The sequence below is a fragment of the Mauremys reevesii genome, linkage group 10 (assembly GCF_016161935.1).
Source record: "Mauremys reevesii isolate NIE-2019 linkage group 10, ASM1616193v1, whole genome shotgun sequence".
Classification (NCBI taxonomy): Eukaryota; Metazoa; Chordata; order Testudines; family Geoemydidae; genus Mauremys; species Mauremys reevesii.
This window is the reverse complement of record NC_052632.1, coordinates 13584345-13601668: the sequence shown is the minus strand read 5'-3', so window position 1 is coordinate 13601668 and position 17324 is coordinate 13584345.

Here is a 17324-nt window from a genome sequence, read left to right as displayed (position 1 = left end):
ATCTGGTGACCTTTTTAACTGTCCCTTCACGAAGGATTTAAACTGAAGCTCAGTCCCTTTGGGATAAACTACAGCAGAACCACAAGGGAAGTAAGGAGATGCCTAGCGCAGACAGCAAGACTTGAGGACTGGGAGGTGGTGTCTTGTTTTAGGACTGTACATTAAATCAAAGGGAAACGGCTTTGAATCCCCCACACTGTAGATGATGCAGTGGGCTCACCCTTAGCAGAGGGGCAGGGAGACCTATGTTGCTTTTCAGTGATTCTTCTGCATTTGATACCCATAGTGGTGCTGATGGGCTCCAAGTAGGTCACTCCACACCTCTTCGGTAAGAGGGAGCTTTTGAGGGTGATGGTTGGAAATAAAGACTCTCCATTTAGAAACAGGATCATACTCAACAGCAGGAAGAGAGGCAGGGGATCCTGGAGGACCCAGAGGAACTCACCAAACTGGGGCAATTCACTTATCACTGCCCCGTTTTGGATCAGCCAATTAATGACACTAGGGTGGAGAGGGAAACTTGGCTCTTCATTCATGTACTTATAAAATAAATCCATCTATTTCAAAGTACCCATGGAAATGTATGTATTTGGTTGTATCCCTCTTTGGCTTGGCACGTCATTTGCTTTCTAGACTCTCAGCTCTTTGGGGCAAGGATCAGGTCATTGTATTTGAGTGCCCAGCGCCTAGCGCTATGGGATCCGGATGCTGATTGGAGCTGCTAGATGACACTGTAGTATAAATATTAAACAATAGAACTTGTGGGATCATGGGATGTATGCGCAGCACATACCTTCTGTCTGCACCTTACCCCGCTGCCGGCCCTTCTTGTATGCTTGCTCCATTAGTGTTTTCTTGTGGTCCTGCCCAGGGTCTTCATTGTATCCACCTGTTGTCTCTCATCTTATGCCTGGAGTATCAGCTTTGGGGGGCCGAGACTCTCTCTATAATCTGTCTTTATGCAGCATCTAGCACTGTGGGGTCCTGGTCTGCAGCTGGGGTTCCCTCGGTGCTCCCGCATAACAAATAAATAGCAATACTAATAATGAAAACACATATCTATAATATAGGCAATGTACAGGACTCCTCCTGATGTCTATGCTCTCCAGAGACCAGGTTCTTGTCAGTCTCTGAAACAAGAGGAAATCATTATTTCTCCTAATACTATGAAAGAAAAGGGGCGGGGGTTAGGGGGGCCATGCCCCCATCACTTTTTACTGGCTGTAAGAGTGAGAGATGCGGGAGAGGAGGTGGAGAGGACCGAGTAGGGGGCAGGGTCTTGAAGGGAAGAGGTGGCATGGCGGGAGGGTTGGGGGCAGGGCAGTGTGAGAGCAGAGGCTCGCGAAGAAAGGGTGGCAGGAGGGCAGGGCCTTGGTGGAATGGGCGGGGCAAGGGCAGAGGCTCAGGGGCAAGGGGCAGCATGGGGGATGGGGCTTTGGGGGGAAGCAGGAATGGGGGGGCAGGCCACAGTTCAAACACCGGTGGCCCCCCATTTTTTAGAGAGCTTCCGCTGCTCCTGATTGAGCCTTGCACCCCACTGAAGGCTGGAAACTGGGCTAGCTGGTTCATTGGTCCATTCTGGACAGCAGGAGGCTAGACAAGATGCTAGGTGGTAGATAATGTTTTCACTTCTCTGGCGTTTGCAGTCCTGGACAGTGACTAGCTGTGTAGTGAAGGATCTCCTGGTTGAGTTAACTGCACCTCAACAACTGTCTCTATTTTCTTCTGTTGTGACAGGCTGTCCTCTGCCTGAAAGAGCTGAACAGAGCGGTTGGTTGGTGGGCGGTGAAGCAGCGAGGCTGGAGTCCTTGTTCAGCTTCTTAATTAACAAGCGTTATCTTAATCACAACCCACTGAAAAATTGCCCATTCTGGTAGGGGAGGAGGTGAGATACTGGCTGAAGCGGACCAGTGGGCTGCTCTGAAGCAGGCCTGAGACAGGATACCATACCAGATGGCTTACTGGTGTGTTCTTACAGGCACAAAAATAAACCCTCAGTTGTTATAGGCCTCTCCACCGCTGAGCAGGCTTGGTAGCACTCAGCTTTTATTTTCTGATAATTCAGGTGGATAATATCAATGTTTATTTTTAAGCTTTTTTCAATTTACAATTTCACAGCTGTGCAAAATTATGGGTTGTAAGATTTTTTGTCCATTTTTATCAATTTACATTTTCACAATTGCAGGAAATTATGGTGGAGTGAGACAAAAGGGGGCGGGAGGAACAATTATTTAACGCCAGTAGATTTTGAGAGTCATGAAGTTAAAGATTTATACCTGATAAAACAAAAATCGTCAACATCCGATGTCAAAATATACAAAGTAAATATCCTTAAAGTAAACTCTAAGAAGTTCTCAAGCAGCATTTTTTTTTAACTTTTCCTGTCTGTACATTTTGATAATTATTGATGGAAATATTTTTGGTTACTTTGTGTGTGTATGGTGAAATCAATGTTAATCGACATTTACCAGTTAAAATCTACTCCTTCCAAGTCTAGCTATGAGTGAACTCCTGGGAGATGGGAGAGTTCAGTAGGACTGTTTATTGGCAACTAGTCCTGGCTGCTGACATCTTTAAAGTTCCTTCTGCATAAGCCACGTTCCAGGAATTTCCCCGAACAAACAGCACAAAACAGACGCACTTTGAAGTGCATCACCGAAGGGCTTCAAATGCTGCCACCAGGGATTGGCTTTGTGTTGGACCTACACAACCAATCAGCAGAAAAGCTAATCAATGAGTAACATTAACCATTTGAGGGAGGGGGAAAACAACAACAACAATGAAATCCAGCCTACGATTCTGTTAAAAAGAACCAGTAAGATTTACCCCTCCATGTTACACTAGATGAAAAATTCACTCTGAATTGAAGTATAGATTTTGCAGATAAGTCTGTTTCTGAGAGTCTGACATTTAGAGTCTGTTATGTGCCCAGCTAAGTTTACTGCAGCTAGGAGTGATGTTCTGGAGCTAAGGCCCAGATTTGCTTCCTGTATTTTCCTGTTGATCAGTTCATTAAAGAGCCCTGTACAGTACTGGACCATATGTTCTTCCTAGCTAGCATAGGTGTTTTTGTTTTTCTTTTTTTTAAATCAGGCACCAGTCATTGCAGTACCTCAGTGCCACAGGACACCTGTGTAGTGTCAGAATCACACAGCAGGTGCAACATACATCATTGCAAATTTGCTACTTCTGGTTGCCATAGCAAATGTATATGTCTCACTGCTGCAGGCTGTAGTCATATGGTGCACTAAATCCTCACAACTTCTCACCCCAAGTGAGTACAAAACACCTGCTTCAACCTATCAGTTCAAAGGGAACACTGTATCATAGAAACTAGAGATGGAAAAGACGTATTAAGCCATCCGGTCTATCTGCCTGTCAAACAAAGTATTTAGGCCTCAGATTTTACCCTTTATATATATATTTTTATATATAGATAAATAAATTTATTTTTTAAATTAATTTTAGTGCTGGTGAAAGACACCAGACTGACAGCCCTGAACAGCAAAGTTCCAGACAGTTATTATTAACTATATCACAGTAGTTCTTAGAGGTGCAAGCTGAGAATGAAAACCCCACCCCTTGCACTGTGCAAACACATAGTAAGAGAAAGAGCCTTCTCTAAGGAGCTTGCAATGTAAACAGGCAAGAGAGACAATGTGTGAGAAAGGCAGGGTTATTATTTCTATTTTACAGATGGGTAGCTGAAGCACAGAGAGAGGAAGTTTTCAAATGGAATTTGATAATTTTACAAATGGGATTATATGATGGGGTTGCCTGTGATAGCAGAGGGTTGGACTCAATGACTCAGGATGTCTCTTCCAGTCCTACAGCCAATGGTCCTATGAAATGACTTATTCAGGCTCACACAGCTGGCCAGTACAAAAGCTAGGAATAAAACCCAGCTCTCCTGGCTCCCAGTTGAGTGTTCTTTTCACTAGATTGCATTTCCTCCCAGTCGTAGCAGCTGTTCAGTGCTATTCCCATCACCAACTCCACAGAGCTGCAAATGAGGACAAGCCATGGTGAAGAAAGCACAGACCTGCAGAACATGTGTCAGTTACTGTTCTACCTTTCACTTGTCAAGTCTCATCCAGATGATGAGATAATATGATTAGGTGAGTTGGGAATTATCAAGATTTATTCACCATCCATATTTTCATATCAGAGCCAGAGCCAGAGAGCGTTGGCAATCAGCGAAATGCATGTAGAGTGGCGGATTCAATTCCCTGGGCCCCATTTTTAATTCTCAAATTGAAAAATCTGATCCTTCCTTTCCCTATTCTTTCAAAATGCTTCCCATAGTATGGTTTCTGTCTTACTCCACACTTCACTGTGGAATGACCATCCAATACCCCTTCAACACAGATGATGATAAGCCTGGTTCTTACCTCTCACTGTTATTTGGGATCCCTGTTTGTCTTCTGGAAGAAGGAGCTTGGTTAGTGATTGCAGGCCTGAATATTTGCTCAGTTACACCAGTTTCACCTGGGTCTAACTCCAGTGACTTCATGGAAGCTATTCCTATTTGAAACCAGTGTAAAGGCTTCTCCAGAGTAGGAAATCAGCACTGGTATAACCGCATCATTGTATTATTATTATTTAGCATTTATATTGTGGTAGCTTAGCAGCCAATCAGGTTAGGTCCCTAGGCCCTTTGTACTTGGCAAACACAATAAATGACAGTTGTGACGCCAGAGCAAACTCCTAATGTAGACACACTGCATCGGTGCAGCTTGCCAGGTAATTTATTGGGTAACACCTACTGATGCAAGCTCCAGCTTACATCAGGCAGTGCCTCCATGCTGTGGTTTGTAGCTACATGGGAACAAAAAATCCTCAGTACAGACCAGGGCTGCCCAGAGGGCGGTGGGAGGGGGCAAGTGGGGCAATTTGCCCCGGGCCCCGCAGAGGCCCCCACGAGAATATAGTATTCCATAATATTGCAACTTTTTTAATGGAAGGAGCCCCCGAAATTGCTTTGCCCCAGGCCCCCTGAATCCTCTGGGCGGCCCTGGTACAGACTGGGCCGAAGTGAGATCTGAATCTGGCCATAGGCAAATGCAGCAGCCTCTTTGTTCTCAGCTCCACACCTATGCATCCAGTTTTCCGTGTATCCATTTTTAGATTGTAAGATGTTTGGGACAGGTACTGTCTCAAAAGTATCTGTGTATGGCGCACATACAGGCTGAGACATTAAAATCTGTTTTGCTGCAGATTTTGTTTTAGCCAGAAAACCAAAAGCAGCTTCCACTCATTTCAGAAGTGCCATGGATATTTGTCTTCTCTTTCTCTCTGTCCTGGCTACTTATGGGATGCCAATCACTGTCATAGGTCGTACCTTTTATCTGGACAATCACCTGGAGATGAGTAGAGACATTATGTCAACATCTCATCCTAGGGTGTGAGCTGTCCCTGAAAAGGACTAGGAATTTCTGCCAGGGTGCCCCATTTTATGCCCCGTTTTTTGACTGGATGCTGCTTTCCCATTGCCTCTCCAGTGTTTCAGTTATATTCTAATGTCCCCAACCTCTCTGCTGACCTGACACATTGAGACTGTCCTAAATCCCCTCTAATCCAGGCTCTAGTCCAGGCTCTGAATAATCTAAACCCCACATTCTCAGCCTCTGATTGCACAAGGAAAATAAAAAGATTTCCACTCAGACTCTACCACAGCTTCCGTTGGGGTGGGGTGGGAGGAAACTCGTCACTGCATTCATTATAAGCACTTTCAAGTGCCCCCAAATCAGCTCTGACTATTTATCACCGCATACGTGGACGCAGTATATTTAAAACAGGTTTTGCTGTCCCTAATTGCTGGTCCCCAGTGCTGTGAGCACTGCCTATCATGCTGCCCAGTATTGCCTCTTTGTTTCCTCCTACTCCTCTGTCTGTCTGTATCCACCTGCTGATTCTTTTCTTCGGTTACATCTTCACTACACGCCAGGGAGCAGGGTAGCCACGGTAGCACAGGTACTGGCAATGGAGGCACAGCTGAGCCATGCCAATACATATCCACTGGTTCCAGGTGGATTTGGCCTTGGCACAGCTCAGCCGTTCCTCCTCTACCATGGCTACACTGTTGTATATACTTGTGCTCCCTCAATGAGAGCTAGTGTGAGTATATATACACAAGCAGGGGACTCACACCCCTAGCTCATAGTGCAGACATAAGCTGTATCGTTTGATTGTAAGCTCTTTGCAACAGGGACTGTCTTTTTGTTCTGTGTTTGTAAACCACCTAGTGGAATGGGTGCTGGCCTATGATTAGGATTCCTAGCCGCTACTGGAGCAATAAATTAATTAATAAATACATTTCCATATCTCCATTCAATAACTGAGCTCATGAACCTCTCCACAAGCACTGCCATTGTAATGGCCCTTCGCAGCATGGCTCAACTGGATAGTGTAAAGTAGGACTGGATGAATCAACTTCCTGGAAAGTATTGGGCATTCAACAGCTTCAGTGTCATCATGAGGTATGTTTTATATTACAAAAGCCACATGTTCCCCCATTCATTTAAAAAATGGAATCAGTGGGAGTTTCTTATACCCCGTGGGAAGGTGGGAAGTGGGGGGAATACAGCCAGATGGCTAGATTTCTCTCTCTCTCTCATTCTCTGTCTCTCTCTCTCTCTCTCACACACACACACACACACACACCAGGCCTAGAAGCATTTAACCACGACCAGCTGAAGTGATGCTGAACCCAACTTGTCCCTTTCTACACTGGCTGCAAAATCACAGTCAGCATCATGTGAGTGAACTCAGTTCTTAAAGATCATGTGCACATACGATAAGATATCCCAGTGAAGACAAGTTCCAAGAGCCCATCTGAGCATACATAGCCTGCAGTGTGCTCTCATCAGCAGGTTAGAGCTGATGCCGATCAGGTGCAAAGAGTCAACCTACCAACGAAAAAAAAAACCCAACCAAACCCTGGACAGTGGGACAACTTCATAAACTGTTTCCAGTGAGTTCCGATTGGACATTAAAAATATACCACAGAGGAGTGAGGTGGGGTGGCGGCTATAGGGAATGGAAGGGAGGATTTGGCTACCTGCTCCATCATGGCAATCAATTTCCTCCATAATAATAAAAACAAAAAGAAGTGATACCATGGCAAGGGAGTCTCATTCCCTTGCTGAAGAGGGGACTGCTGCTCATGCTGCTGCTTTGCTGTGTAAACCATTTCATCCCAGCCAAGTGTTTACCGCTTGCATCTAGAGGGGGAAAGGTCAGGTAGTGGTGATTGGATTTGAAGCAGCGAAGCACATACATGGGCTGATTAATACAATCACAGGCACTCAGTGTCCTCTCCCCTCAGTCCCCACCCTTCTTTTCACCCATCTGGAGGAGAGCAGAGCACACATGACCCAAGTTTCCACCAGAGCAAATTTCTGTTCTAAGGAGAGATTTATTTTGTCGTTTAATCCTCACATAGGAAGGAAAATAATCTCTGAAGTCGGGACAGAGGCAGGTGTTACAGGCGGCGGAGATATCCGGAGAGCACAAGGAGTCAGATTATGGGGAGGTTGCAGCACAAGTGCAGGCACAGAAGAGAACATATCCCATGCAGAAAGAGTCATTGGAGAAGCCGGAGTCAGAGAAAAAACTATTAACAGAGTGAAAGGAGATTTATCTGGGGGAGACTAATTTGCATGGGGCCATTGGGAAAAGGTCAGTCTCCAACCAGCTACATAGGGGTTCAGACACCATGGTGATGAGTGAGGTACAAGAACATTAAGACTGAGTGAATAATGTATTTAATAAATTTAGCCTCTTTTCCTGTTCACAGACTATCCCCAGACAGAACACATTCACAGGGAAAGGCAGCTGGTGGTCTAGTGACAAAATGCAGTGGGACTCTGGAGGCCTCTATTCTATTCCTGAGATGGAAGAAAAAAATTGCAAAATCCTCTGTTTGTTTTTGCTTTTCGACCTGTTTGTTTTAGTTATGATTGAGCTGATAAATTCCATGGCATTGTTTCTGTTGCCAGATTGGGCTGATAAATCGCACGGTATTATTTGTGTTGCCTGATTGGGCTGAGAAAGCAAATGAGGTTGTTTCTGATCCCTGACTGCAAGCACGTCTAGCACAGTGTCACAGATCCACAGGTCCAGCGCTTTGGAACAGTCCCTCTGAGGACCCCCTCAGTGTGACAGACCCCCTTAGTGTCTCACCTCAGAGCATTCAGCACCCTTGCTTCACACTGTGAGCTCCCATCAACAGGTCCACCTGAGTTGGATGCCTGAGACTTGTACACCCAAAGGGAGCAGTGGGCACCCCCACCTTCAGCATCTGCCGTCATGCTCAGCCAGCATTGTAAAAGCAGCAGGGTTTATTAGCTGTCTGGAACACAGTGTGGGAAGTCCTTGGTTAGCATAGAGAGCAGAAAGTTACAGGATGATCCATCTTGGTCAGCCCAGAGCCTTCTGGCCCCTTTTTTGTTCAGGAAAGTCTCCAGATACCAGCAACCCACGCTTAACAACCCCCCACCTGGCCCCTTCCTCAATCCTTTGTTCTTGGGCAAACACAGCAGGCTTCCTGCAGAGGAGTGTGCCATCCGTGGTTGTTAGTTGCTAGGTACCAAATGTCCAGGCAACTGGAGCAGCCATTGTCTTCTTGGATGCTTCATGGACCCCAGACAGCTTTGCATCAGTCACACCAGTATCTCTGAGTCTATGTAAAGAGTAAACTACCTTTTCCCACCACCTAGTTAACCATGCAGCACATAGGAGAAACTGAGGCACACACAGTATTCATACAAAATATTACAGAAAATCCCCACTCCGTCACACACAGAGTCCAAATGTAAAATCTGGTTTCCACAAACAATCACTCAGGTGACTCTGAAATTAGCTCTCCATGATCTTTCCGGCCAATAAAGCCCAGTCCCTCAAATGTTTGTGGAACGTGAAAACGCAAAAGGGGAGTGAAGGTAATTTGTTGAAAATTAGAATAAATATTGACAGGGGAGAAAATGCACTATGTTCATAGCTCTAATATCCATTTACTAATTTCTTGATTAAAATGAAAATGGAAACATTCTCAGCAGGTCCTTCATCTCTTGCGCATTTAATGGCAGGGATGCCGTTACACAGCAAATTATAACATTTGCTGCAGGAAATTTGACGTGTTTAAAGCCGTTTGCACAGTGAGCGCAGCTCATTCATGTTCCACTTGGCCAGACCTAACTTCCTGTGCCCAGCAGATGCAATATTAAAGGGGGCCAAAATATCTTCTTACTCGCTATAGCACCTCTAAAATGTAGATACAGGAGATCACTGAACTATAGTAATCATTGAGGTGCAATGCCCTAGCCATTCTGCAGCATCCTTGCTATACAATAGTGTCCTAACAAGGGCCAGAGAGGAAATGAAAAACTGAAATGATCGGGAGCAGTGGCCCCTGCAACTCCAGAGAGTGAGCAATGCCAACACAAGCGAAACAGATGGACGTGCCGACCAAAACTGCACAGATCCTGATTGTCGAGATGAGTGGTTGGTCCTAAACTCAGCTATGGCCAAGGATATAGGCTTCAGATGGAAATCCTGCCTACAGCTGGGTGGGAAATGGTTTTCCCATGCTGTGAAAATTTTCAAGATTTCAGAATTTTTTTCCCTTTCTGCATCAGGATGAAACTTGGACTTTTTGAATTTTGTTGGCAACAAATCAGGAGAGAGAGAGAGAGAGAGAGACCATGCAACCTATTGCTAAAACAGGCCTCTGTACCAGGTGTCTGGAAGGTAGCTAATGTAATGCTGATTTTTAAAAAGGGCTCCAGAGGCGATCCTGGCAATTACAGGCTGATGAGTCTAGCTTCAGTACCCGGCAAATTGGTAGAAACAATAGTAAAGAACAGATTTATCAGACACATAGATAAACACAATTTGTTGGGGAAGATTCAACACAGCTTTTGTAAAGGGAAGTCATGCCTCACCAATCTATTAAATTCTTTGAAGGGGCCAACAAGTATGCGGAAAAGGTGATCCAGTCAAAATAGTGTAATTGGATTTTGATGAGGTCCCTCACCAAAGGCTGTTAAGGAAATTAAACAGTCATTGGATAAGAGGGAAGGTCCTCCCAGGGATCAGTAACTGGTTAAAGGATAGGAAACAAAGAGTAGGAATAAATGGTCAGTTTTCACACTAGAAAGAACAAAACAGCAGGATCCCCTAAGGCAGTGTTTCCCAAACTTGGGACACCGCTTTTGTAGGGAAAGCCCCTGGCGGGCCAGGCCGGTTTGTGTACCTGCCGTGTCCGCAGGTCTGGCCGATCGCGGCTCCCACTGGCTGCGGTTCGCAGCGGCCAGCACATCCCTCAGCCTGCGCTGCTTCCCACAGCTCCCATTGCCCTGGAGCAGCGAACCGCGGCTAGTGGGAGCCGCAATCGGCCGAACCTGTGGACGCGGCCTGTAAACAAACCGGCCCGGCCCGGCCCGCCAGGGGCTTTCCCTACACAAGCGGCGTCCCAGGTTTGGGAAACACTGCCCTAAGGATCTATAGTGGGACCTGTACTGTTCAATATGTTCATTAATGATCTGGAAAAGGGAGTGAACAGTGAAGTGGCAACGCATACGGATAATACACAATTATTCTAAGATAGTTTAGTCCAAAGCTGACTGCAAAAAGTAACAGGAGGATCTCACAAAATTGAGTGACCGGGCAACAAAATGACAAATGAAATTCAACATTGGTAAGTGCAAAGTAATGCACACTGTAAAAAATAATCCCAACTATACATATATAATGATGGTTTCTAAATTAGCTGTTACCACTCAAGAAAGAGATTTTGGAATTATCCTGAATAGTTCTCTGAATACTGCTGTGCATTGAGGTAAAGTTGTCAAAAAGGCTAAGAGGATGTTAGGAACTATTAGGAAAGGGATAGAAAATAATACAGAAAATATCATAATGCCACCTATAAAATCATGGTGCACCCACACCTTCAGTATGGTGTCTAGTTCTGGTTGCCCCATCTCCAAAAAGGAATAGTGGAAAAAGTTCAAAGAAGGGTAACAAAGATGATCAAGGGTATGGAATGGCTTCCATATGAGGAGAGACTAAAAAGATTAGGGCTGTCCATCTTAGAAAAGAGACAATTAAGCAGGGATATTATCGATGCCTATAAAATCATGAATAGCATGGAAAAAGTGAATAATGAAGTGTTATTTACCCTTTCCCATGATACAAAAACCAGTAATAAAAAGAGGAAGCACTTTTTCACACAACTAACATGTGGACCAGAGTCTAAACCAGCATGGCAGCTCTTATGCAAAAAAAAAGAGACTGAACCCAGACGGCCTGGTTGTTGGGAACTCATGTGGGAATTAGAACACCTGGTTCAACTCATTGCTTTGATCAGGGATTTGAACCTAAGCCTTCCATAGTCTAGGTGAGGGAACTCAACCATCAGGCTGTAGTCTAGTCTAGTCTACTCAGCTGTCTTCTCTTGCTCTTGTTATGACCAGAAATTCCATCCGGCACCTGAGAAACCTTCCCAATGAAAGTTCAGTTGAAACCAACCCTTTCCAATGAAAAGTATTGAAGTTAATGGCAAAACTCCCATTGACTTCACAGGGGTCAGAATATCACTGCAGGTATTATAGGCCTGATGTTGTGAAGTGCTATCCTTCCCCTGGGAGGTGCTGAGCACCCTCTCTGTCCCCACCGAAGTTAATAGCAGTTGAGGGCGCTCACAGATTTGGGTCCTTAATGAAGAACTGATAATATTTTTTTATTATTCAGACAGCATTTTTCCTTTTTTTCCCTCTGTTCCTAGTCAATTGAAATAAGCTTCTGATGATGAAGTCAAGAGTCTCTTCTCAGTCACTTTATAAATCTGTTTCAGTTAGTAAATAGTATTTTTTTTAAAAAAAGCCTTGACCTCAGCTTTAAAACACTGGCTGGGTCAATTGTCTAAGGACTAGATGGAACTCAGCTTCCAGACCCAGCTCAGATTTAATCACGCCCTGAGTTCCACACATGGTTGATCTCGCTTCTTTCTTTCCTTGCCTTCCCTCTTCACATAGCTCCCACTTATATGAAACAGGTTTGCATAAAGCAATAAGTATTCTCTGTAAAAGGGGAAGCATTTGGCCGCATAAACATTCAGCAAGAGAGGGTCAGATTCTCAGCGGGCATAAATCATCATAGCTCCTTCGAAGTCACTGAATCACCAACAAACCTTAGGTTTCCCTTGGAGAGCTCCTACTGAAATACTGGCTGAGTTTAGCCATGCTTAGCTTAGGAGATCTGATAAGATCACAGGGGTTGGCTGCAGCATCCTTCAGTGTCCCCATGACTTTCCTTTCACAGAAAGCCATATCCCATGAACCACCTCCCTAAGATGTGGGGGAGGGAGGAAAGAGGAGTAAACATCATTCAAGGTAGGTATCACCTGTTGCTATGACTACTACTAAGCTCCTGATTGGCTGGTGTTCTTTGCTACTGGCAACAATTAAAAAAATAACTTCTCATATTTGCATATTTTATTGTTCTGGGTATTAACATGAAAGCAGATCATTGCATAGGTAACCAGCCAGGAAAGTGAGCGGCTGCACATGGCAACAGCCAATAAAAAAGAGATGTAAAATACACTCCTTTGGCAGGAGCCCACACCCCCCAGGCTGGCAACCCCACTGAGCCAAATGCAGAGAACTGAAGGAGGAGTTCAGTAGCAGGCCCTCTTCTCCCACAGGAGCAGAGGCAGCTGCTGAACCCTGCGCCAACATGGCTGGGAACCACAAACCACATTATCAAAGAAGAAATATATACGAAGCAGAACAGAAGTTTGGGCCCCTTCCCACCTACTTGCTGGCTGATGTGGAGCTGCAGTGAAACATTAGAAATTGGGGAAGCTGGCAGGCGATGCTAGAGAAAGCAAGAGTGTGCATGGGATTTTAAATCTTCTGTGGTCCTGCTCCCATACAATTCAATGGTAAAACTCCCACTGATTTCAATGGAGCCCCTACTGCACGGCTGTGGGGAGCCGCAGAATCTGTGTACTCTGCGCCTACTTGAATATTTTTTATGCAAAAAATGTCACCCTCTGACCCCTAAATTTTCCCAGGCAAAATAACCCTGACTCACTTACAAATAAGTCTGAAATTATTCTCCAGTAACCAAGTCACTTGTAGCAACATTATTGCTGTGTTTGGGTCTATTGCTGTAGAATACTGTAGTGTTTCTTTGAACAGGGGGTATGTTCAACTGGAGAGGTGGTTGCACTATAATTATGACTGTTGCTGGGGCTGGGACACACCAAACATCTAAGGAACCAATAGTGTGCCAGGTGTACAGCAGCTTGGAGGCAAGTGTTGAGGCTGCTTCAGATGCTAGTCTCTCTGCACTAGCTCTGGTGGGTCCTCATAACGGCATAGACATTGGGCTAAATGAGGGGCTATTTTGCTAGAGGAAGGCTTTAAATACCCCAGGTCCAGTGTCTTAAACAGCTGTAATTCACTATTAAACAACTGGTCCAATTTGGGCCCTGGGAGGCAGTCCGCTAGAGGTTAGGGCTCCTCAGGCCATGTGCCTAGGGTGCCTCTCCATTCCAGTCTCAGCTAGGTTTCCAAGTTGGGATCAGATACTGGTGTGTCTCATTGAGCCCCTCTGCACGGACACCTTATTCCATCTCTGTTGCTTCCCCACAAACCCTGCCCTGACCTGAATCTGGCTGCAGTGCCTGATGGTGACACCTGGTTCCACATGTGGTTCACCGGCCCCTGCTGCAGCTTTGGCTGGTGCTCTCCTCTGCATTCAGCTTCCCTGCTGCTCCACTTGCCATGTGGCTGCCTCCTACCCAAGTGCAAGGTTACTTCCTGGGTCAGAGTCTTTCCTTAGAGTTCTGCCCCCTCCTTCTACTGTCTAGAGGAAGGGATTGTGCCTGCATGTCACCCCTGGAGGAGGGGATGGGGTTGATGAGAATGGTAGCTTCCTGCTTAGCAAAGTCATCACAGTTATGTAAGAAGAAAAATCCCCCTAGGAGGAAAACCTGGTCCCTGACCCAAGAACTTTAAGGCTAAGGATCAGATCCTGAACCCTGAATTTAGTGAGTTACCTCCTGGTGAATGGATCCTATGGGAGCCAGGACCAAGGCTAGAGTAAACATGCAATTTCCATTAACACAGCAAACTAGTATCATCCAGTCAGTGGCTCAGATATGGAGAGAAAAAGGTTTGACAGACAACAGCTCATCACATGCTTTTGTTTATGTTTCAACATTGAGTCAATTGCGTCCTTTCATTACGGCCCTTGGATGACTCAATTCCTGGATCAAGATATATAAGAGGACAGAGCAAATTAGTATTTCCTGAGCTTAGATGAAGTGAGCTGGTGGAGGTTGTAGGTGAAGGGGTCAGAATGTTTGGTCTTGGATAAAGGGAGCAGAAATAATACTGATACTTAGTACGTGCATCAGACTTAACCTCTTTAAGTCTCCTTTTGCACTTAGCAGTACTTCTCCCTACTTTCTGGCAATCTAGTGAGAGACAGCAAGGATCGGAAGTGGCCATGAAGACTCAACTCCATTCTCAGCTCAAGAAGTGGGGATCCCAGCTAGCTGAAATGGTGTCTGCTGTCTGTGCTGCACCTGTACTGTGATGTATAGAGAGAATTTCACATCACTCTGATACCTTTCACCTGCATTAAATCCACAAAGAAAATGAAATGAGGAAGGTTCTTGTTTCCAAAGGAGCCCTTTAACTTAACCAGTTGTGGAGTCCATCCTTTGGACCATGGACATAAATGATGGAATGATGGATTTTGGGCAAAGCCTGGCTGACATCAGAGAAATGACACCCCTGAGCTGAAAGAGCTACTCTCCCATGTCCTGGAACACAGGCCAGGCTCTGAGATGGAATCACATCCAAATCTGTCAGGGTTGGCCTTAGCTTTAGCCCATCAGAGCTGAGAAGCAACCCAGTGGAACACTTATGCCTTGTAAGTAGAGTTTTGGGAGCAAAAGTTGATGGAGGGAAGCTGCTTGCTCAACTCGATGCAGAGCTGGGAGGTGAAAGCTGACTCAGAAGAGCATGTGAAACTGTCAGCCTGGTGCAAACACTTTCTGCTGATTGTGTCACACTCAGTTTCCTAAGTAGGAAGCTCAGGAGCTGGGCCCTATTTGCATGAATTTCACATCCCTCTCTTTGGCTGAGAACACACTCTGCTGCTCGATGGACAGCTCCTTTCTGACTCACTGCTCTAATTATATTTTACAGCTGGAATCTGGTACTTATGTCAAAGCTGATGGGTAAAAGTCTACTGAAAAGCAGCAGCTTTTTGTAGTTTTTCCCTTCATTCACTTCCATGGCTTTCCCCACGTTTCCTCCACTCCCACCTCCAGTTCAATTTTCCAGGTATTAGTAACTCTGGAGAGAGAGGTTCAGAAACTCTGTGCTGCCTCCTTTTGACTAAGGGCCATCCTCTGAATGTATTCATTTATTCTGCATTTCCAGTAGAGAGAGGAACGAGCGTGGAACTGGGGTAGTTTGTGGCTTGTCTAATTCAGCGGCACCTGCCACGCACACCAGGTGGAAGCGTTTTTCCTCGTAGGTTGGTAACCACAGTGAAGCTGGTCCCTCAGCACAGAACAGAGGGGGAGGATGTCAGGAAGCTGGTTATAGCTCCTTGGTTCTGAGGACCTGCCTTCGCCCTACACTACTGGGAGCTGCGACTGGGCTGCTCTTCATTGCATCACTGATGCAGGGTCTTTAATGCACCCTACATCAGTGGAGGAGAGCCTCGGGCACACCCTCTCCTCTCCGATATGCTCCCTCCGATACCTGACATGCACCCTGTGTCAATGGGGATGCGGCAGGGATGCAGGCCTGTATCCAGCCCAGTTACACCCAGAGGAATTGGTTGCCGGGAATTTGCGGCCAAATTATGCTTAGATGGGTTACAGCTCTCTCGAACCTCTGGCCCAATCATTCTCAGCACTAGAGCCGTGCCGTACAAACAGCCTCTCAACCATCCCTGGGAGGGAGTGGTGAGCATCTCCCCCTTCTGCAGATCAGGAGGCACAGAGAGGTGAAGTGACTTGCCCAAAGCAGTGAGTGTCACAGCAGAGTTAGAGCTCAGGAATGGCTGGGCTGCCAGTCTCATCCGCATGCCACTCTCCCTCCCTCCTATGGCTTTGTTCAGCTCACTTGATAGTGGAGCTGTTCCTGGGGCCAGGTGACTCCCTGGCCATTCCCAGGTGTAAACTGCAACAGAATTTCAGCTGATACTTACAACCGGACAGATATAGCGGGGGTGACAAGGGGGAGGGAAACTGATGCTGCAGCTGCAGGATCACAGCTTGGCTAACAGAAGGACATGATCTCTCATCTAACTGCACTAAATGACAAATTGTGTGCAGACGAGGCTGCCCCCTGGGGAGACCACAAAAGTGACTGTTTCTTATTTCCTGGAGACTGCTGACTGAAAAAGGAAGGGGGACAGGGTACATTCGAGATGCTGCTCAGGTGCTTTACAGGACTGTACAAGTAGCTATTTTCTCCATTTCCACATGAACATTTGATATAACATTATTCTTAGTCCTTAGCAAAATTAAAAGGAAAAAGGAAAGACTCAGGAGGTTGTTTGAGAGGCAAATGCAGTTTCTTTTCGCTGGTTCATTTTGGCTACTCAGGGGTATTTAAAGGTGGCTTTTATATCACTATGACATTTCCATTTTTTAAAATAAACAATTCAGCCAATTCAATACAAATTTGCTAAATATTTAGTTTGACTCAGATCTGCATTTTTTCAGTGAAAAACAAACAGTTTCATTTGATAAATTTCACCCAGCTCAACTGACCAAGGCTGGATCTGAATTAATGACACAAAAGTTGGACAAATCTGTACCTCTTCATCACCTCACCACTTTCTTCTTGTTGTGCATTTGAGATAACACCATTCCTGCGGCTACTGCTAACTTCTGTTTCAGAAGTTCTCCAAAGGGAACAGATGCTGAGAAATGTAGAATTTGTCCTCTTGGTATTTTCAAAGTCGTTCATTAAATTAGATGCAAATTTTCCAATTTTCTTCATTCCTTATTTCCAGGAAGTAATGCATTTTAGGTAATATGTCTTGTTAATAATGATGTCTTTAATTATTCTTATTAATATCAAAGGTGTTTTTATTTATATGTTTTTGTTATTTGCCTATTAAACTACCAGTAAAAAAATACATAACCCCCTGAGTCAAATTAGGCCTGTAAACATGCAGGCATACACTCATTTTGTACAAGGGTATGAGATTTGGGCAAAATTTTAGATATCCTGGGATATTCAGTGCCTTGAAGAAAAGGAACAAAATCTTGATAACCTCCATTA